Source organism: Manis pentadactyla, chromosome X (genome assembly GCF_030020395.1).
Source record: "Manis pentadactyla isolate mManPen7 chromosome X, mManPen7.hap1, whole genome shotgun sequence".
NCBI classification, from domain to species: domain Eukaryota; kingdom Metazoa; phylum Chordata; class Mammalia; order Pholidota; family Manidae; genus Manis; species Manis pentadactyla.
The window spans coordinates 153,436,830-153,458,969 of record NC_080038.1 but is presented as its reverse complement, the minus strand read 5'-3'; positions in this window follow the sequence as shown (position 1 = coordinate 153,458,969).

Here is a 22,140-nt window from a genome sequence, read left to right as displayed (position 1 = left end):
CACGTCATTGCAAATGGTAGTATTTGTTTTCTTCTTAAGGCTGCTTACTGCACTTTTTAAACTGGATTTCTTTCTTCCTTTTTGTTTGTAGTTTAGCTATGTTATTCACCATTCAACTCCTGGTTATGAACAATAGCTTGGTGTCAATTGAGATGTACCTGTATCTATCTATCTAATGGTCTGTCTATCTATGTATTTATGTATCTATGTATCTATCTATCTACCTATCTTCCTATCATCTATCTATGATGTCTATCATCTCTCAATCTATTTACCTATCTATCTTTCATCTGTCGTCTGTCTCGCTATCTATCTATGAATCAATCATCATTTGTCTGCCCATCTATCCTTATGTGTAGAACTGTTAACAACACAGCGTAAGTCTCTTCACTACGTTATGCTTCCAGAAATATTGCAAGGTAACTAAGCCATAAGGAGAGCACTGTGTTCACCGATGCACTTTCAGGTAGAGTCAGCCACGTGTGCTTAGAAAACCAGTAAGTGGAGGTGAAAGGACTTGAATCCGTATCTCTGTCCCCAGTCCTCTTATACTTCCTGCTCGCTTGGTGACTTTATTTAGCCACTTACAGTGAGTAAGTGATCCCTGAAGACCACAAGTATCCTTCTTCTGGTCCTGTTGTCGACAGAAACGTGTACTTGGTTCTTTGCACACCACCATGTTAGAGGAACATCGGGGTGATCACTGCTTATAGGTGGAGGGCCAAATATAAAGGAACACCTATTTATGGACAGGAGCAGATGGGAACAAAGAGTGTGTTGTGGAGTGAAGTGTTTATTTGAGGGTCCAAACTTCCCTCTTTAGGTGGTTATTACTACTTTACATTCGTGAACATCCTAAAAAGCTATGATTTTAAAAGCCAAGATGCATATTATTACAGCAATTCATTTGTTGAGGTGAGAGGAAATGAGAAGGAAGTTGCTGCACCACGAAATCTATGCCTGAGCACTGCTGAAACCAAACAAAAAGAATTCACGGTGGCTAGATAGGGCTATTTTCTACTGACTCTCTCTGGGGACGCAAACAGAATCCATTTGTTTGTTTGTTTCTCAGTTTCACTTGTGTAGGGTACCTGACCCCGCCCATTCACCTTGTAGTTTGTCTGTGCCCTTAGATCTCAAGTGAGTCTCCAGTAAGGGAACACGTAAGTGGTCTTGAGGTTTCATCAGGTCTTCTAACCCTGTGTCTTTTGATTGGAGCACTCAAAGCCTGTACTTTCATTCTGATGTTTGAGAGCTGTGCTCTTACTGCACTTTGAAATTTTTGTTGTTCTCATTAATATACAATCATATGCAGAACATTATGTTTTGCAGTCTACCCGCTTCACCAAGTCCCCCCAAAATTCCAGTTAAAGTCGCTGTCCGTCAGCATGTACTATGATGCTGTAGAATCACTACATGTCTTCTCTGTGTTGTACAGCCCTACGCATGACTCCCAACCCTACACATTATACATGCTAATCCCAATGCCCCCATTCTTTTCCCACCCTTATTACTCCCTTCCCACAAACCCTACCCAGTCCCTTTCTCTTTGGTAACTGTTAGTCCACTCTCGGGTTCTGTGTGTCTGCTGCTGTCTTTTCCTTCAGTTTTTCTTTGTTATCATACTCCACACATGAGTGAATTCATTTGGTACATGTATTTCTCCGCCTGGCCTATTGACTGAGCATAATACCCTCTAGCTCCATCCACGTTATTACAAATGATAGGATTTGTTTTCTTCTTATGGCTGCTTACTGCACTTTTTAAACTGGATTTCATTCTACTTTTTGTTTGTAGATTCGCTATGTGCTTTCACCATTGCTCTCCTGGTTATGAGCAGTAGCTCGTGTTAATCGATATGTACCTATATCTATCTTTCTGTCTGTCTATCTATTTATCAATCAATCAATCATCTTTTTGTCTGCCCATCTGTCCTTGTGTAGAGAACAGTTAACCATATATCCTAAATCTCTTTCCTACACTACGCTTCCAAAAATCCTGCAAAGTATCTAGGCTGTAGAGAGAGCACTGGTTTCACCGAGACACTTTCAGGTCGAGTCGGCCACGTGTACCTACAATACCAGGAAATGGTTGTTCCTGGACTTGAACCCATGTCTCTATCCTCTGTCCTCTTTCATCTCCTTCTAACTTGCTGTTTGTATTTAGCCACATTCATTGACTAAGTGCTCCCTGAAGACCACAAGTATCATTCCTCTGGGCCTGTTGTCGGCAGAAAAGTAAACACGTTGCTTTGCTCACCACCATGTTTGAAGGACATCAGCGTGATCACCTCCGATAGGACGGAGGGACAAATGAAAAGGAACACCAATTTCTAGACAGGAGCAGTTGGGAGCTAAGAGTGCATTGTGGAGTGACGTGTTTATTTGAGTGTCCCAACTTCCCTCTTTAGGTGGTTATTAGATCTTCACATTCGTGAACATCATAAAACCCACTGATTTCAAAGGCCCAGATGCTTATTATTACAGCAACTCAGTTGTTGAGGTGAGAGACAATGAGAAGTATGTTGCTGCACCACTAAATCTATGGCTGGGAACTGCTGAAACAAAACAAAAAGAATTCACTGTGGCCATATAGGGCTATTTTCTGCTGACTGTCTCTGGGGACTCAAACAGAATCCATTTGTTTGGTTGTTTTTCAGTTTCACTCGTGTAGGGTACTTGTCCACACACCTTCTGCTTGTAGTTTGTCTGTGTCCTTGGATCTCAAGTGAGTCTCCTGTAAGTAAGCACGTATGTGTCTTGAGTTTTCATCCCTTCTTTTAACCCTGTGTCTTTTGTTTGCAGCACTCAGTGCCTGACCTTTTATTCTGATGAATCAGAGCTGTGCACTTATTGCACTTAAAGAACTTTTTTTATCATTAATCTACACTCACGTGAAGAACATTATGTTGACTAGGCTCCCCCCTTAACCAAGTCCCCCCGAAAAACCTCTTCACTCGCTGTCGATCAGCGTAGTTGGATGCTGTAGACCCCTTCACCATGTCCCCCTCCACAGACCCAGTTACATTCGCTGTCCATCAGTGAGTAGTAAGATGCTATATGATGTCTACTAGTCTTCTCTGTGTTGTACAGTACTCCCCATGCACACCCGACCCCACGCATTATACATGCTAATCCTAATGCCCACATTCTTTATCCGCACACTTATCCCTACCTTCAGACCCACCATGCCCAGTCCTTTTAACTTTGGTAACTTTTAGTCAACTCTCGATTTCTGTGAGTCTGCTGCTGTTTTTTTCCTACAGTTTTTCTTTATTGTTATACTCCACACATGAGTGAAATCACTTGGTACTTGTCTTTCTCTGCCTGACCTATTTCTCTGAACATACTACTGTCTAGCTCAATCCACGTCATTGCAAATGGTAGTATTTGTTTTCTTCTTAAGGCTGCTTACTGCACTTTTTAAACTGGATTTCTTTCTTCCTTTTTGTTTGTAGTTTAGCTATGTTATTCACCATTCAACTCCTGGTTATGAACAATAGCTTTGTGTCAATTGAGATGTACCTGTATCTATCTATCTAATGGTCTGTCTATCTATGTATTTATGTATCTATGTATCTATCTATCTACCTATCTTCCTATCATCTATCTATGATGTCTATCATCTCTCAATCTATTTACCTATCTATCTTTCATCTGTCGTCTGTCTCGCTATCTATCTATGAATCAATCATCATTTGTCTGCCCATCTATCCTTATGTGTAGAACTGTTAACAACACAGCGTAAGTCTCTTCACTACGTTATGCTTCCAGAAATATTGCAAGGTAACTAAGCCATAAGGAGAGCACTGTGTTCACCGATGCACTTTCAGGTAGAGTCAGCCACGTGTGCTTAGAAAACCAGTAAGTGGAGGTGAAAGGACTTGAATCCGTATCTCTGTCCCCAGTCCTCTTATACTTCCTGCTCGCTTGGTGACTTTATTTAGCCACTTACAGTGAGTAAGTGATCCCTGAAGACCACAAGTATCCTTCTTCTGGTCCTGTTGTCGACAGAAACGTGTACTTGGTTCTTTGCACACCACCATGTTAGAGGAACATCGGGGTGATCACTGCTTATAGGTGGAGGGCCAAATATAAAGGAACACCTATTTATGGACAGGAGCAGATGGGAACAAAGAGTGTGTTGTGGAGTGAAGTGTTTATTTGAGGGTCCAAACTTCCCTCTTTAGGTGGTTATTACTACTTTACATTCGTGAACATCCTAAAAAGCTATGATTTTAAAAGCCAAGATGCATATTATTACAGCAATTCATTTGTTGAGGTGAGAGGAAATGAGAAGGAAGTTGCTGCACCACGAAATCTATGCCTGAGCACTGCTGAAACCAAACAAAAAGAATTCACGGTGGCTAGATAGGGCTATTTTCTACTGACTCTCTCTGGGGACGCAAACAGAATCCATTTGTTTGTTTGTTTCTCAGTTTCACTTGTGTAGGGTACCTGACCCCGCCCATTCACCTTGTAGTTTGTCTGTGCCCTTAGATCTCAAGTGAGTCTCCAGTAAGGGAACACGTAAGTGGTCTTGAGGTTTCATCAGGTCTTCTAACCCTGTGTCTTTTGATTGGAGCACTCAAAGCCTGTACTTTCATTCTGATGTTTGAGAGCTGTGCTCTTACTGCACTTTGAAATTTTTGTTGTTCTCATTAATATACAATCATATGCAGAACATTATGTTTTGCAGTCTACCCGCTTCACCAAGTCCCCCCAAAATTCCAGTTAAAGTCGCTGTCCGTCAGCATGTACTATGATGCTGTAGAATCACTACATGTCTTCTCTGTGTTGTACAGCCCTACGCATGACTCCCAACCCTACACATTATACATGCTAATCCCAATGCCCCCATTCTTTTCCCACCCTTATTACTCCCTTCCCACAAACCCTACCCAGTCCCTTTCTCTTTGGTAACTGTTAGTCCACTCTCGGGTTCTGTGTGTCTGCTGCTGTCTTTTCCTTCAGTTTTTCTTTGTTATCATACTCCACACATGAGTGAATTCATTTGGTACATGTATTTCTCTGCCTGGCCTAATGACTGAGCAGAATACCCTCTAGCTCCATCCACGTTATTACAAATGAAAGGATTTGTTTTCTTCTTATGGCTGCTTACTGCACTTTTTAAACTGGTTTCATTCTACTTTTTGTTTGTAGATTCGCTATGTGCTTTCACCATTGCTCTCCTGGTTATGAGCAGTAGCTCGTGTTAATCGATATGTACCTATATCTATCTTTCTGTCTGTCTATCTATTTATCAATCAATCAATCATCTTTTTGTCTGCCCATCTGTCCTTGTGTAGAGAACAGTTAACCATATATCCTAAATCTCTTTCCTACACTACGCTTCCAAAAATCCTGCAAAGTATCTAGGCTGTAGAGAGAGCACTGGTTTCACCGAGACACTTTCAGGTCGAGTCGGCCACGTGTACCTACAATACCAGGAAATGGTTGTTCCTGGACTTGAACCCATGTCTCTATCCTCTGTCCTCTTTCATCTCCTTCTAACTTGCTGTCTGTATTTAGCCACATTCATTGACTAAGTGCTCCCTGAAGACCACAAGTATCATTCCTCTGGGCCTGTTGTCGGCAGAAAAGTAAACATGTTGCTTTGCTCACCACCATGTTTGAAGGACATCAGCGTGATCACCTCCGATAGGACGGAGGGACAAATGAAAAGGAACACCAATTTCTAGACAGGAGCAGTTGGGAGCTAAGAGTGCATTGTGGAGTGACGTGTTTATTTGAGTGTCCCAACTTCCCTCTTTAGGTGGTTATTAGATCTTCACATTCGTGAACATCATAAAACCCACTGATTTCAAAGGCCCAGATGCTTATTATTACAGCAACTCAGTTGTTGAGGTGAGAGACAATGAGAAGTATGTTGCTGCACCACTAAATCTATGGCTGGGAACTGCTGAAACAAAACAAAAAGAATTCACTGTGGCCATATAGGGCTATTTTCTGCTGACTGTCTCTGGGGACTCAAACAGAATCCATTTGTTTGGTTGTTTTTCAGTTTCACTCGTGTAGGGTACTTGTCCACACACCTTCTGCTTGTAGTTTGTCTGTGTCCTTGGATCTCAAGTGAGTCTCCTGTAAGTAAGCACGTATGTGTCTTGAGTTTTCATCCCTTCTTTTAACCCTGTGTCTTTTGTTTGCAGCACTCAGTGCCTGACCTTTTATTCTGATGAATCAGAGCTGTGCACTTATTGCACTTAAAGAAGTTTTTTTATCATTAATCTACACTCACGTGAAGAACATTATGTTGACTAGGCTCCCCCCTTAACCAAGTCCCCCCGAAAAACCTCTTCACTCGCTGTCGATCAGCGTAGTTGGATGCTGTAGACCCCTTCACCATGTCCCCCTCCACAGACCCAGTTACATTCGCTGTCCATCAGTGAGTAGTAAGATGCTATATGATGTCTACTAGTCTTCTCTGTGTTGTACAGTACTCCCCATGCACACCCGACCCCACGCATTATACATGCTAATCCTAATGCCCACATTCTTTCTCCCCAAACTTATCCCTACCTTCAGACCCACCATGCCCAGTCCTTTTCCCTTTGGTAACTTTCAGTCAACTCTCGATTTCTGTGAGTCTGCTGCTGTTTTTTTTCTACAGTTTTTCTTTATTGTTATACTCCACACATGAGTGAAATCACTTGGTACTTGTCTTTCTCCGCCTGACCTATTTCTCTGAACATACTACTGTCTAGCTCAATCCACGTCATTGCAAATGGTAGTATTTGTTTTCTTCTTAAGGCTGCTTACTGCACTTTTTAAACTGGATTTCTTTCTTCCTTTTTGTTTGTAGTTTAGCTATGTTATTCACCATTCAACTCCTGGTTATGAACAATAGCTTGGTGTCAGTTGAGAAGGACCTGTATCTATCTATCTAATGGTCTGTCTATCTATGTATTAATGTATCTATATATCTATCTATCTACCTATCTTCCTATCATCTATCTATGATGTCTATCATCTCTCAATCTATTAACCTATCTATCTATCTTTCATCTGTCATCTGTCTCGCTATCTATCTATGAATCAATCATCATTTGTCTGCCCATCTATCCTTATGTGCAGAACTGTTATCAACACAGCGTAAGTCTCTTCACTACGTTATGCTTCCAGAAATATTGCAAGGTAACTAAGCCATAAGGAGAGCACTGTGTTCACCGATGCACTTTCAGGTAGAGTCAGCCACGTGTGCTTAAAAAACCAGTAAGTGGAGGTGAAAGGACTTGAATCCGTATCTCTGTCCCCAGTCCTCTTATACTTCCTGCTCGCTTGGTGACTTTATTTAGCCACTTACAGTGAGTAAGTGATCCCTGAAGACCACAAGTATCCTTCTTCTGGTCCTGTTGTCGACAGAAACGTGTACTTGGTTCTTTGCACACCACCATGTTAGAGGAACATCGGGGTGATCACTGCTTATAGGTGGAGGGCCAAATATAAAGGAACACCTATTTATGGACAGGAGCAGATGGGAACAAAGAGTGTGTTGTGGAGTGAAGTGTTTATTTGAGGGTCCAAACTTCCCTCTTTAGGTGGTTATTACTACTTTACATTGGTGAACATCCTAAAAAGCTATGATTTTAAAAGCCAAGATGCATATTATTACAGCAATTCATTTGTTGAGGTGAGAGGAAATGAGAAGGAAGTTGCTGCACCACGAAATCTATGCCTGAGCACTGCTGAAACCAAACAAAAAGAATTCACGGTGGCTAGATAGGGCTATTTTCTACTGACTCTCTCTGGGGACGCAAACAGAATCCATTTGTTTGTTTGTTTCTCAGTTTCACTTGTGTAGGGTACCTGACCCCGCCCATTCACCTTGTAGTCTGTCTGTGCCCTTAGATCTCAAGTGAGTCTCCAGTAAGGGAACACGTAAGTGGTCTAGAGGTTTCATCAGGTCTTCTAACCCTGTGTCTTTTGATTGGAGCACTCAAAGCCTGTACTTTCATTCTGATATTTGAGAGCTGTGCTCTTACTGCACTTTGAAATTTTTTTGTTCTCATTAATATACAATCATATGCAGAACATTATGTTTTGCAGTCTACCCACTTCACCAAGTCCCCCCAAAATCCCAGTTAAAGTCGCTGTCCGTCAGCATGTACTATGATGCTGTAGAATCACTACATGTCTTCTCTGTGTTGTACAGCCCTACGCATGACTCCCCACCCTACACATTATACATGCTAATCCCAATGCCCCCATTCTTTTCCCACCCTTATTACTCCCTTCCCACAAACCCTACCCAGTCCCTTTCTCTTTGGTAACTGTTAGTCCACTCTCGGGTTCTGTGTGTCTGCTGCTGTCTTTTCCTTCAGTTTTTCTTTGTTATCATACTCCACACATGAGTGAATTCATTTGGTACATGTATTTCTCCGCCTGGCCTATTGACTGAGCATAATACCCTCTAGCTCCATCCACGTTATTACAAATGATAGGATTTGTTTTCTTCTTATGGCTGCTTACTGCACTTTTTAAACTGGATTTCATTCTACTTTTTGTTTGTAGATTCGCTATGTGCTTTCACCATTGCTCTCCTGGTTATGAGCAGTAGCTCGTGTTAATCGATATGTACCTATATCTATCTTTCTGTCTGTCTATCTATTTATCAATCAATCAATCATCTTTTTGTCTGCCCATCTGTCCTTGTGTAGAGAACAGTTAACCATATATCCTAAATCTCTTTCCTACACTACGCTTCCAAAAATCCTGCAAAGTATCTAGGCTGTAGAGAGAGCACTGGTTTCACCGAGACACTTTCAGGTCGAGTCGGCCACGTGTACCTACAATACCAGGAAATGGTTGTTCCTGGACTTGAACCCATGTCTCTATCCTCTGTCCTCTTTCATCTCCTTCTAACTTGCTGTTTGTATTTAGCCACATTCATTGACTAAGTGCTCCCTGAAGACCACAAGTATCATTCCTCTGGGCCTGTTGTCGGCAGAAAAGTAAACACGTTGCTTTGCTCACCACCATGTTTGAAGGACATCAGCGTGATCACCTCCGATAGGACGGAGGGACAAATGAAAAGGAACACCAATTTCTAGACAGGAGCAGTTGGGAGCTAAGAGTGCATTGTGGAGTGACGTGTTTATTTGAGTGTCCCAACTTCCCTCTTTAGGTGGTTATTAGATCTTCACATTCGTGAACATCATAAAACCCACTGATTTCAAAGGCCCAGATGCTTATTATTACAGCAACTCAGTTGTTGAGGTGAGAGACAATGAGAAGTATGTTGCTGCACCACTAAATCTATGGCTGGGAACTGCTGAAACAAAACAAAAAGAATTCACTGTGGCCATATAGGGCTATTTTCTGCTGACTGTCTCTGGGGACTCAAACAGAATCCATTTGTTTGGTTGTTTTTCAGTTTCACTCGTGTAGGGTACTTGTCCACACACCTTCTGCTTGTAGTTTGTCTGTGTCCTTGGATCTCAAGTGAGTCTCCTGTAAGTAAGCACGTATGTGTCTTGAGTTTTCATCCCTTCTTTTAACCCTGTGTCTTTTGTTTGCAGCACTCAGTGCCTGACCTTTTATTCTGATGAATCAGAGCTGTGCACTTATTGCACTTAAAGAACTTTTTTTATCATTAATCTACACTCACGTGAAGAACATTATGTTGACTAGGCTCCCCCCTTAACCAAGTCCCCCCGAAAAACCTCTTCACTCGCTGTCGATCAGCGTAGTTGGATGCTGTAGACCCCTTCACCATGTCCCCCTCCACAGACCCAGTTACATTCGCTGTCCATCAGTGAGTAGTAAGATGCTATATGATGTCTACTAGTCTTCTCTGTGTTGTACAGTACTCCCCATGCACACCCGACCCCACGCATTATACATGCTAATCCTAATGCCCACATTCTTTATCCGCACACTTATCCCTACCTTCAGACCCACCATGCCCAGTCCTTTTAACTTTGGTAACTTTTAGTCAACTCTCGATTTCTGTGAGTCTGCTGCTGTTTTTTTCCTACAGTTTTTCTTTATTGTTATACTCCACACATGAGTGAAATCACTTGGTACTTGTCTTTCTCTGCCTGACCTATTTCTCTGAACATACTACTGTCTAGCTCAATCCACGTCATTGCAAATGGTAGTATTTGTTTTCTTCTTAAGGCTGCTTACTGCACTTTTTAAACTGGATTTCTTTCTTCCTTTTTGTTTGTAGTTTAGCTATGTTATTCACCATTCAACTCCTGGTTATGAACAATAGCTTTGTGTCAATTGAGATGTACCTGTATCTATCTATCTAATGGTCTGTCTATCTATGTATTTATGTATCTATGTATCTATCTATCTACCTATCTTCCTATCATCTATCTATGATGTCTATCATCTCTCAATCTATTTACCTATCTATCTTTCATCTGTCGTCTGTCTCGCTATCTATCTATGAATCAATCATCATTTGTCTGCCCATCTATCCTTATGTGTAGAACTGTTAACAACACAGCGTAAGTCTCTTCACTACGTTATGCTTCCAGAAATATTGCAAGGTAACTAAGCCATAAGGAGAGCACTGTGTTCACCGATGCACTTTCAGGTAGAGTCAGCCACGTGTGCTTAGAAAACCAGTAAGTGGAGGTGAAAGGACTTGAATCCGTATCTCTGTCCCCAGTCCTCTTATACTTCCTGCTCGCTTGGTGACTTTATTTAGCCACTTACAGTGAGTAAGTGATCCCTGAAGACCACAAGTATCCTTCTTCTGGTCCTGTTGTCGACAGAAACGTGTACTTGGTTCTTTGCACACCACCATGTTAGAGGAACATCGGGGTGATCACTGCTTATAGGTGGAGGGCCAAATATAAAGGAACACCTATTTATGGACAGGAGCAGATGGGAACAAAGAGTGTGTTGTGGAGTGAAGTGTTTATTTGAGGGTCCAAACTTCCCTCTTTAGGTGGTTATTACTACTTTACATTCGTGAACATCCTAAAAAGCTATGATTTTAAAAGCCAAGATGCATATTATTACAGCAATTCATTTGTTGAGGTGAGAGGAAATGAGAAGGAAGTTGCTGCACCACGAAATCTATGCCTGAGCACTGCTGAAACCAAACAAAAAGAATTCACGGTGGCTAGATAGGGCTATTTTCTACTGACTCTCTCTGGGGACGCAAACAGAATCCATTTGTTTGTTTGTTTCTCAGTTTCACTTGTGTAGGGTACCTGACCCCGCCCATTCACCTTGTAGTTTGTCTGTGCCCTTAGATCTCAAGTGAGTCTCCAGTAAGGGAACACGTAAGTGGTCTTGAGGTTTCATCAGGTCTTCTAACCCTGTGTCTTTTGATTGGAGCACTCAAAGCCTGTACTTTCATTCTGATGTTTGAGAGCTGTGCTCTTACTGCACTTTGAAATTTTTGTTGTTCTCATTAATATACAATCATATGCAGAACATTATGTTTTGCAGTCTACCCGCTTCACCAAGTCCCCCCAAAATTCCAGTTAAAGTCGCTGTCCGTCAGCATGTACTATGATGCTGTAGAATCACTACATGTCTTCTCTGTGTTGTACAGCCCTACGCATGACTCCCAACCCTACACATTATACATGCTAATCCCAATGCCCCCATTCTTTTCCCACCCTTATTACTCCCTTCCCACAAACCCTACCCAGTCCCTTTCTCTTTGGTAACTGTTAGTCCACTCTCGGGTTCTGTGTGTCTGCTGCTGTCTTTTCCTTCAGTTTTTCTTTGTTATCATACTCCACACATGAGTGAATTCATTTGGTACATGTATTTCTCCGCCTGGCCTATTGACTGAGCATAATACCCTCTAGCTCCATCCACGTTATTACAAATGATAGGATTTGTTTTCTTCTTATGGCTGCTTACTGCACTTTTTAAACTGGATTTCATTCTACTTTTTGTTTGTAGATTCGCTATGTGCTTTCACCATTGCTCTCCTGGTTATGAGCAGTAGCTCGTGTTAATCGATATGTACCTATATCTATCTTTCTGTCTGTCTATCTATTTATCAATCAATCAATCATCTTTTTGTCTGCCCATCTGTCCTTGTGTAGAGAACAGTTAACCATATATCCTAAATCTCTTTCCTACACTACGCTTCCAAAAATCCTGCAAAGTATCTAGGCTGTAGAGAGAGCACTGGTTTCACCGAGACACTTTCAGGTCGAGTCGGCCACGTGTACCTACAATACCAGGAAATGGTTGTTCCTGGACTTGAACCCATGTCTCTATCCTCTGTCCTCTTTCATCTCCTTCTAACTTGCTGTTTGTATTTAGCCACATTCATTGACTAAGTGCTCCCTGAAGACCACAAGTATCATTCCTCTGGGCCTGTTGTCGGCAGAAAAGTAAACACGTTGCTTTGCTCACCACCATGTTTGAAGGACATCAGCGTGATCACCTCCGATAGGACGGAGGGACAAATGAAAAGGAACACCAATTTCTAGACAGGAGCAGTTGGGAGCTAAGAGTGCATTGTGGAGTGACGTGTTTATTTGAGTGTCCCAACTTCCCTCTTTAGGTGGTTATTAGATCTTCACATTCGTGAACATCATAAAACCCACTGATTTCAAAGGCCCAGATGCTTATTATTACAGCAACTCAGTTGTTGAGGTGAGAGACAATGAGAAGTATGTTGCTGCACCACTAAATCTATGGCTGGGAACTGCTGAAACAAAACAAAAAGAATTCACTGTGGCCATATAGGGCTATTTTCTGCTGACTGTCTCTGGGGACTCAAACAGAATCCATTTGTTTGGTTGTTTTTCAGTTTCACTCGTGTAGGGTACTTGTCCACACACCTTCTGCTTGTAGTTTGTCTGTGTCCTTGGATCTCAAGTGAGTCTCCTGTAAGTAAGCACGTATGTGTCTTGAGTTTTCATCCCTTCTTTTAACCCTGTGTCTTTTGTTTGCAGCACTCAGTGCCTGACCTTTTATTCTGATGAATCAGAGCTGTGCACTTATTGCACTTAAAGAACTTTTTTTATCATTAATCTACACTCACGTGAAGAACATTATGTTGACTAGGCTCCCCCCTTAACCAAGTCCCCCCGAAAAACCTCTTCACTCGCTGTCGATCAGCGTAGTTGGATGCTGTAGACCCCTTCACCATGTCCCCCTCCACAGACCCAGTTACATTCGCTGTCCATCAGTGAGTAGTAAGATGCTATATGATGTCTACTAGTCTTCTCTGTGTTGTACAGTACTCCCCATGCACACCCGACCCCACGCATTATACATGCTAATCCTAATGCCCACATTCTTTATCCGCACACTTATCCCTACCTTCAGACCCACCATGCCCAGTCCTTTTAACTTTGGTAACTTTTAGTCAACTCTCGATTTCTGTGAGTCTGCTGCTGTTTTTTTCCTACAGTTTTTCTTTATTGTTATACTCCACACATGAGTGAAATCACTTGGTACTTGTCTTTCTCTGCCTGACCTATTTCTCTGAACATACTACTGTCTAGCTCAATCCACGTCATTGCAAATGGTAGTATTTGTTTTCTTCTTAAGGCTGCTTACTGCACTTTTTAAACTGGATTTCTTTCTTCCTTTTTGTTTGTAGTTTAGCTATGTTATTCACCATTCAACTCCTGGTTATGAACAATAGCTTTGTGTCAATTGAGATGTACCTGTATCTATCTATCTAATGGTCTGTCTATCTATGTATTTATGTATCTATGTATCTATCTATCTACCTATCTTCCTATCATCTATCTATGATGTCTATCATCTCTCAATCTATTTACCTATCTATCTTTCATCTGTCGTCTGTCTCGCTATCTATCTATGAATCAATCATCATTTGTCTGCCCATCTATCCTTATGTGTAGAACTGTTAACAACACAGCGTAAGTCTCTTCACTACGTTATGCTTCCAGAAATATTGCAAGGTAACTAAGCCATAAGGAGAGCACTGTGTTCACCGATGCACTTTCAGGTAGAGTCAGCCACGTGTGCTTAGAAAACCAGTAAGTGGAGGTGAAAGGACTTGAATCCGTATCTCTGTCCCCAGTCCTCTTATACTTCCTGCTCGCTTGGTGACTTTATTTAGCCACTTACAGTGAGTAAGTGATCCCTGAAGACCACAAGTATCCTTCTTCTGGTCCTGTTGTCGACAGAAACGTGTACTTGGTTCTTTGCACACCACCATGTTAGAGGAACATCGGGGTGATCACTGCTTATAGGTGGAGGGCCAAATATAAAGGAACACCTATTTATGGACAGGAGCAGATGGGAACAAAGAGTGTGTTGTGGAGTGAAGTGTTTATTTGAGGGTCCAAACTTCCCTCTTTAGGTGGTTATTACTACTTTACATTCGTGAACATCCTAAAAAGCTATGATTTTAAAAGCCAAGATGCATATTATTACAGCAATTCATTTGTTGAGGTGAGAGGAAATGAGAAGGAAGTTGCTGCACCACGAAATCTATGCCTGAGCACTGCTGAAACCAAACAAAAAGAATTCACGGTGGCTAGATAGGGCTATTTTCTACTGACTCTCTCTGGGGACGCAAACAGAATCCATTTGTTTGTTTGTTTCTCAGTTTCACTTGTGTAGGGTACCTGACCCCGCCCATTCACCTTGTAGTTTGTCTGTGCCCTTAGATCTCAAGTGAGTCTCCAGTAAGGGAACACGTAAGTGGTCTTGAGGTTTCATCAGGTCTTCTAACCCTGTGTCTTTTGATTGGAGCACTCAAAGCCTGTACTTTCATTCTGATGTTTGAGAGCTGTGCTCTTACTGCACTTTGAAATTTTTGTTGTTCTCATTAATATACAATCATATGCAGAACATTATGTTTTGCAGTCTACCCGCTTCACCAAGTCCCCCCAAAATTCCAGTTAAAGTCGCTGTCCGTCAGCATGTACTATGATGCTGTAGAATCACTACATGTCTTCTCTGTGTTGTACAGCCCTACGCATGACTCCCAACCCTACACATTATACATGCTAATCCCAATGCCCCCATTCTTTTCCCACCCTTATTACTCCCTTCCCACAAACCCTACCCAGTCCCTTTCTCTTTGGTAACTGTTAGTCCACTCTCGGGTTCTGTGTGTCTGCTGCTGTCTTTTCCTTCAGTTTTTCTTTGTTATCATACTCCACACATGAGTGAATTCATTTGGTACATGTATTTCTCCGCCTGGCCTATTGACTGAGCATAATACCCTCTAGCTCCATCCACGTTATTACAAATGATAGGATTTGTTTTCTTCTTATGGCTGCTTACTGCACTTTTTAAACTGGATTTCATTCTACTTTTTGTTTGTAGATTCGCTATGTGCTTTCACCATTGCTCTCCTGGTTATGAGCAGTAGCTCGTGTTAATCGATATGTACCTATATCTATCTTTCTGTCTGTCTATCTATTTATCAATCAATCAATCATCTTTTTGTCTGCCCATCTGTCCTTGTGTAGAGAACAGTTAACCATATATCCTAAATCTCTTTCCTACACTACGCTTCCAAAAATCCTGCAAAGTATCTAGGCTGTAGAGAGAGCACTGGTTTCACCGAGACACTTTCAGGTCGAGTCGGCCACGTGTACCTACAATACCAGGAAATGGTTGTTCCTGGACTTGAACCCATGTCTCTATCCTCTGTCCTCTTTCATCTCCTTCTAACTTGCTGTTTGTATTTAGCCACATTCATTGACTAAGTGCTCCCTGAAGACCACAAGTATCATTCCTCTGGGCCTGTTGTCGGCAGAAAAGTAAACACGTTGCTTTGCTCACCACCATGTTTGAAGGACATCAGCGTGATCACCTCCGATAGGACGGAGGGACAAATGAAAAGGAACACCAATTTCTAGACAGGAGCAGTTGGGAGCTAAGAGTGCATTGTGGAGTGACGTGTTTATTTGAGTGTCCCAACTTCCCTCTTTAGGTGGTTATTAGATCTTCACATTCGTGAACATCATAAAACCCACTGATTTCAAAGGCCCAGATGCTTATTATTACAGCAACTCAGTTGTTGAGGTGAGAGACAATGAGAAGTATGTTGCTGCACCACTAAATCTATGGCTGGGAACTGCTGAAACAAAACAAAAAGAATTCACTGTGGCCATATAGGGCTATTTTCTGCTGACTGTCTCTGGGGACTCAAACAGAATCCATTTGTTTGGTTGTTTTTCAGTTTCACTCGTGTAGGGTACTTGTCCACACACCTTCTGCTTGTAGTTTGTCTGTGTCCTTGGATCTCAAGTGAGTCTCCTGTAAGTAAGCACGTATGTGTCTTGAGTTTTCATCCCTTCTTTTAACCCTGTGTCTTTTGTTTGCAGCACTCAGTGCCTGACCTTTTATTCTGATGAATCAGAGCTGTGCACTTATTGCACTTAAAGAACTTTTTTTATCATTAATCTACACTCACGTGAAGAACATTATGTTGACTAGGCTCCCCCCTTAACCAAGTCCCCCCGAAAAACCTCTTCACTCGCTGTCGATCAGCGTAGTTGGATGCTGTAGACCCCTTCACCATGTCCCCCTCCACAGACCCAGTTACATTCGCTGTCCATCAGTGAGTAGTAAGATGCTATATGATGTCTACTAGTCTTCTCTGTGTTGTACAGTACTCCCCATGCACACCCGACCCCACGCATTATACATGCTAATCCTAATGCCCACATTCTTTATCCGCACACTTATCCCTACCTTCAGACCCACCATGCCCAGTCCTTTTAACTTTGGTAACTTTTAGTCAACTCTCGATTTCTGTGAGTCTGCTGCTGTTTTTTTCCTACAGTTTTTCTTTATTGTTATACTCCACACATGAGTGAAATCACTTGGTACTTGTCTTTCTCTGCCTGACCTATTTCTCTGAACATACTACTGTCTAGCTCAATCCACGTCATTGCAAATGGTAGTATTTGTTTTCTTCTTAAGGCTGCTTACTGCACTTTTTAAACTGGATTTCTTTCTTCCTTTTTGTTTGTAGTTTAGCTATGTTATTCACCATTCAACTCCTGGTTATGAACAATAGCTTTGTGTCAATTGAGATGTACCTGTATCTATCTATCTAATGGTCTGTCTATCTATGTATTTATGTATCTATGTATCTATCTATCTACCTATCTTCCTATCATCTATCTATGATGTCTATCATCTCTCAATCTATTTACCTATCTATCTTTCATCTGTCGTCTGTCTCGCTATCTATCTATGAATCAATCATCATTTGTCTGCCCATCTATCCTTATGTGTAGAACTGTTAACAACACAGCGTAAGTCTCTTCACTACGTTATGCTTCCAGAAATATTGCAAGGTAACTAAGCCATAAGGAGAGCACTGTGTTCACCGATGCACTTTCAGGTAGAGTCAGCCACGTGTGCTTAGAAAACCAGTAAGTGGAGGTGAAAGGACTTGAATCCGTATCTCTGTCCCCAGTCCTCTTATACTTCCTGCTCGCTTGGTGACTTTATTTAGCCACTTACAGTGAGTAAGTGATCCCTGAAGACCACAAGTATCCTTCTTCTGGTCCTGTTGTCGACAGAAACGTGTACTTGGTTCTTTGCACACCACCATGTTAGAGGAACATCGGGGTGATCACTGCTTATAGGTGGAGGGCCAAATATAAAGGAACACCTATTTATGGACAGGAGCAGATGGGAACAAAGAGTGTGTTGTGGAGTGAAGTGTTTATTTGAGGGTCCAAACTTCCCTCTTTAGGTGGTTATTACTACTTTACATTCGTGAACATCCTAAAAAGCTATGATTTTAAAAGCCAAGATGCATATTATTACAGCAATTCATTTGTTGAGGTGAGAGGAAATGAGAAGGAAGTTGCTGCACCACGAAATCTATGCCTGAGCACTGCTGAAACCAAACAAAAAGAATTCACGGTGGCTAGATAGGGCTATTTTCTACTGACTCTCTCTGGGGACGCAAACAGAATCCATTTGTTTGTTTGTTTCTCAGTTTCACTTGTGTAGGGTACCTGACCCCGCCCATTCACCTTGTAGTTTGTCTGTGCCCTTAGATCTCAAGTGAGTCTCCAGTAAGGGAACACGTAAGTGGTCTTGAGGTTTCATCAGGTCTTCTAACCCTGTGTCTTTTGATTGGAGCACTCAAAGCCTGTACTTTCATTCTGATGTTTGAGAGCTGTGCTCTTACTGCACTTTGAAATTTTTGTTGTTCTCATTAATATACAATCATATGCAGAACATTATGTTTTGCAGTCTACCCGCTTCACCAAGTCCCCCCAAAATTCCAGTTAAAGTCGCTGTCCGTCAGCATGTACATGATGCTGTAGAATCACTACATGTCTTCTCTGTGTTGTACAGCCCTACGCATGACTCCCAACCCTACACATTATACATGCTAATCCCAATGCCCCCATTCTTTTCCCACCCTTATTACTCCCTTCCCACAAACCCTACCCAGTCCCTTTCTCTTTGGTAACTGTTAGTCCACTCTCGGGTTCTGTGTGTCTGCTGCTGTCTTTTCCTTCAGTTTTTCTTTGTTATCATACTCCACACATGAGTGAATTCATTTGGTACATGTATTTCTCCGCCTGGCCTATTGACTGAGCATAATACCCTCTAGCTCCATCCACGTTATTACAAATGATAGGATTTGTTTTCTTCTTATGGCTGCTTACTGCACTTTTTAAACTGGATTTCATTCTACTTTTTGTTTGTAGATTCGCTATGTGCTTTCACCATTGCTCTCCTGGTTATGAGCAGTAGCTCGTGTTAATCGATATGTACCTATATCTATCTTTCTGTCTGTCTATCTATTTATCAATCAATCAATCATCTTTTTGTCTGCCCATCTGTCCTTGTGTAGAGAACAGTTAACCATATATCCTAAATCTCTTTCCTACACTACGCTTCCAAAAATCCTGCAAAGTATCTAGGCTGTAGAGAGAGCACTGGTTTCACCGAGACACTTTCAGGTCGAGTCGGCCACGTGTACCTACAATACCAGGAAATGGTTGTTCCTGGACTTGAACCCATGTCTCTATCCTCTGTCCTCTTTCATCTCCTTCTAACTTGCTGTTTGTATTTAGCCACATTCATTGACTAAGTGCTCCCTGAAGACCACAAGTATCATTCCTCTGGGCCTGTTGTCGGCAGAAAAGTAAACACGTTGCTTTGCTCACCACCATGTTTGAAGGACATCAGCGTGATCACCTCCGATAGGACGGAGGGACAAATGAAAAGGAACACCAATTTCTAGACAGGAGCAGTTGGGAGCTAAGAGTGCATTGTGGAGTGACGTGTTTATTTGAGTGTCCCAACTTCCCTCTTTAGGTGGTTATTAGATCTTCACATTCGTGAACATCATAAAACCCACTGATTTCAAAGGCCCAGATGCTTATTATTACAGCAACTCAGTTGTTGAGGTGAGAGACAATGAGAAGTATGTTGCTGCACCACTAAATCTATGGCTGGGAACTGCTGAAACAAAACAAAAAGAATTCACTGTGGCCATATAGGGCTATTTTCTGCTGACTGTCTCTGGGGACTCAAACAGAATCCATTTGTTTGGTTGTTTTTCAGTTTCACTCGTGTAGGGTACTTGTCCACACACCTTCTGCTTGTAGTTTGTCTGTGTCCTTGGATCTCAAGTGAGTCTCCTGTAAGTAAGCACGTATGTGTCTTGAGTTTTCATCCCTTCTTTTAACCCTGTGTCTTTTGTTTGCAGCACTCAGTGCCTGACCTTTTATTCTGATGAATCAGAGCTGTGCACTTATTGCACTTAAAGAACTTTTTTTATCATTAATCTACACTCACGTGAAGAACATTATGTTGACTAGGCTCCCCCCTTAACCAAGTCCCCCCGAAAAACCTCTTCACTCGCTGTCGATCAGCGTAGTTGGATGCTGTAGACCCCTTCACCATGTCCCCCTCCACAGACCCAGTTACATTCGCTGTCCATCAGTGAGTAGTAAGATGCTATATGATGTCTACTAGTCTTCTCTGTGTTGTACAGTACTCCCCATGCACACCCGACCCCACGCATTATACATGCTAATCCTAATGCCCACATTCTTTATCCGCACACTTATCCCTACCTTCAGACCCACCATGCCCAGTCCTTTTAACTTTGGTAACTTTTAGTCAACTCTCGATTTCTGTGAGTCTGCTGCTGTTTTTTTCCTACAGTTTTTCTTTATTGTTATACTCCACACATGAGTGAAATCACTTGGTACTTGTCTTTCTCTGCCTGACCTATTTCTCTGAACATACTACTGTCTAGCTCAATCCACGTCATTGCAAATGGTAGTATTTGTTTTCTTCTTAAGGCTGCTTACTGCACTTTTTAAACTGGATTTCTTTCTTCCTTTTTGTTTGTAGTTTAGCTATGTTATTCACCATTCAACTCCTGGTTATGAACAATAGCTTTGTGTCAATTGAGATGTACCTGTATCTATCTATCTAATGGTCTGTCTATCTATGTATTTATGTATCTATGTATCTATCTATCTACCTATCTTCCTATCATCTATCTATGATGTCTATCATCTCTCAATCTATTTACCTATCTATCTTTCATCTGTCGTCTGTCTCGCTATCTATCTATGAATCAATCATCATTTGTCTGCCCATCTATCCTTATGTGTAGAACTGTTAACAACACAGCGTAAGTCTCTTCACTACGTTATGCTTCCAGAAATATTGCAAGGTAACTAAGCCATAAGGAGAGCACTGTGTTCACCGATGCACTTTCAGGTAGAGTCAGCCACGTGTGCTTAGAAAACCAGTAAGTGGAGGTGAAAGGACTTGAATCCGTATCTCTGTCCCCAGTCCTCTTATACTTCCTGCTCGCTTGGTGACTTTATTTAGCCACTTACAGTGAGTAAGTGATCCCTGAAGACCACAAGTATCCTTCTTCTGGTCCTGTTGTCGACAGAAACGTGTACTTGGTTCTTTGCACACCACCATGTTAGAGGAACATCGGGGTGATCACTGCTTATAGGTGGAGGGCCAAATATAAAGGAACACCTATTTATGGACAGGAGCAGATGGGAACAAAGAGTGTGTTGTGGAGTGAAGTGTTTATTTGAGGGTCCAAACTTCCCTCTTTAGGTGGTTATTACTACTTTACATTCGTGAACATCCTAAAAAGCTATGATTTTAAAAGCCAAGATGCATATTATTACAGCAATTCATTTGTTGAGGTGAGAGGAAATGAGAAGGAAGTTGCTGCACCACGAAATCTATGCCTGAGCACTGCTGAAACCAAACAAAAAGAATTCACGGTGGCTAGATAGGGCTATTTTCTACTGACTCTCTCTGGGGACGCAAACAGAATCCATTTGTTTGTTTGTTTCTCAGTTTCACTTGTGTAGGGTACCTGACCCCGCCCATTCACCTTGTAGTTTGTCTGTGCCCTTAGATCTCAAGTGAGTCTCCAGTAAGGGAACACGTAAGTGGTCTTGAGGTTTCATCAGGTCTTCTAACCCTGTGTCTTTTGATTGGAGCACTCAAAGCCTGTACTTTCATTCTGATGTTTGAGAGCTGTGCTCTTACTGCACTTTGAAATTTTTGTTGTTCTCATTAATATACAATCATATGCAGAACATTATGTTTTGCAGTCTACCCGCTTCACCAAGTCCCCCCAAAATTCCAGTTAAAGTCGCTGTCCGTCAGCATGTACTATGATGCTGTAGAATCACTACATGTCTTCTCTGTGTTGTACAGCCCTACGCATGACTCCCAACCCTACACATTATACATGCTAATCCCAATGCCCCCATTCTTTTCCCACCCTTATTACTGCCTTCCCACAAACCCTACCCAGTCCCTTTCTCTTTGGTAACTGTTAGTCCACTCTCGGGTTCTGTGTGTCTGCTGCTGTCTTTTCCTTCAGTTTTTCTTTGTTATCATACTCCACACATGAGTGAATTCATTTGGTACATGTATTTCTCCGCCTGGCCTATTGACTGAGCATAATACCCTCTAGCTCCATCCACGTTATTACAAATGATAGGATTTGTTTTCTTCTTATGGCTGCTTACTGCACTTTTTAAACTGGATTTCATTCTACTTTTTGTTTGTAGATTCGCTATGTGCTTTCACCATTGCTCTCCTGGTTATGAGCAGTAGCTCGTGTTAATCGATATGTACCTATATCTATCTTTCTGTCTGTCTATCTATTTATCAATCAATCAATCATCTTTTTGTCTGCCCATCTGTCCTTGTGTAG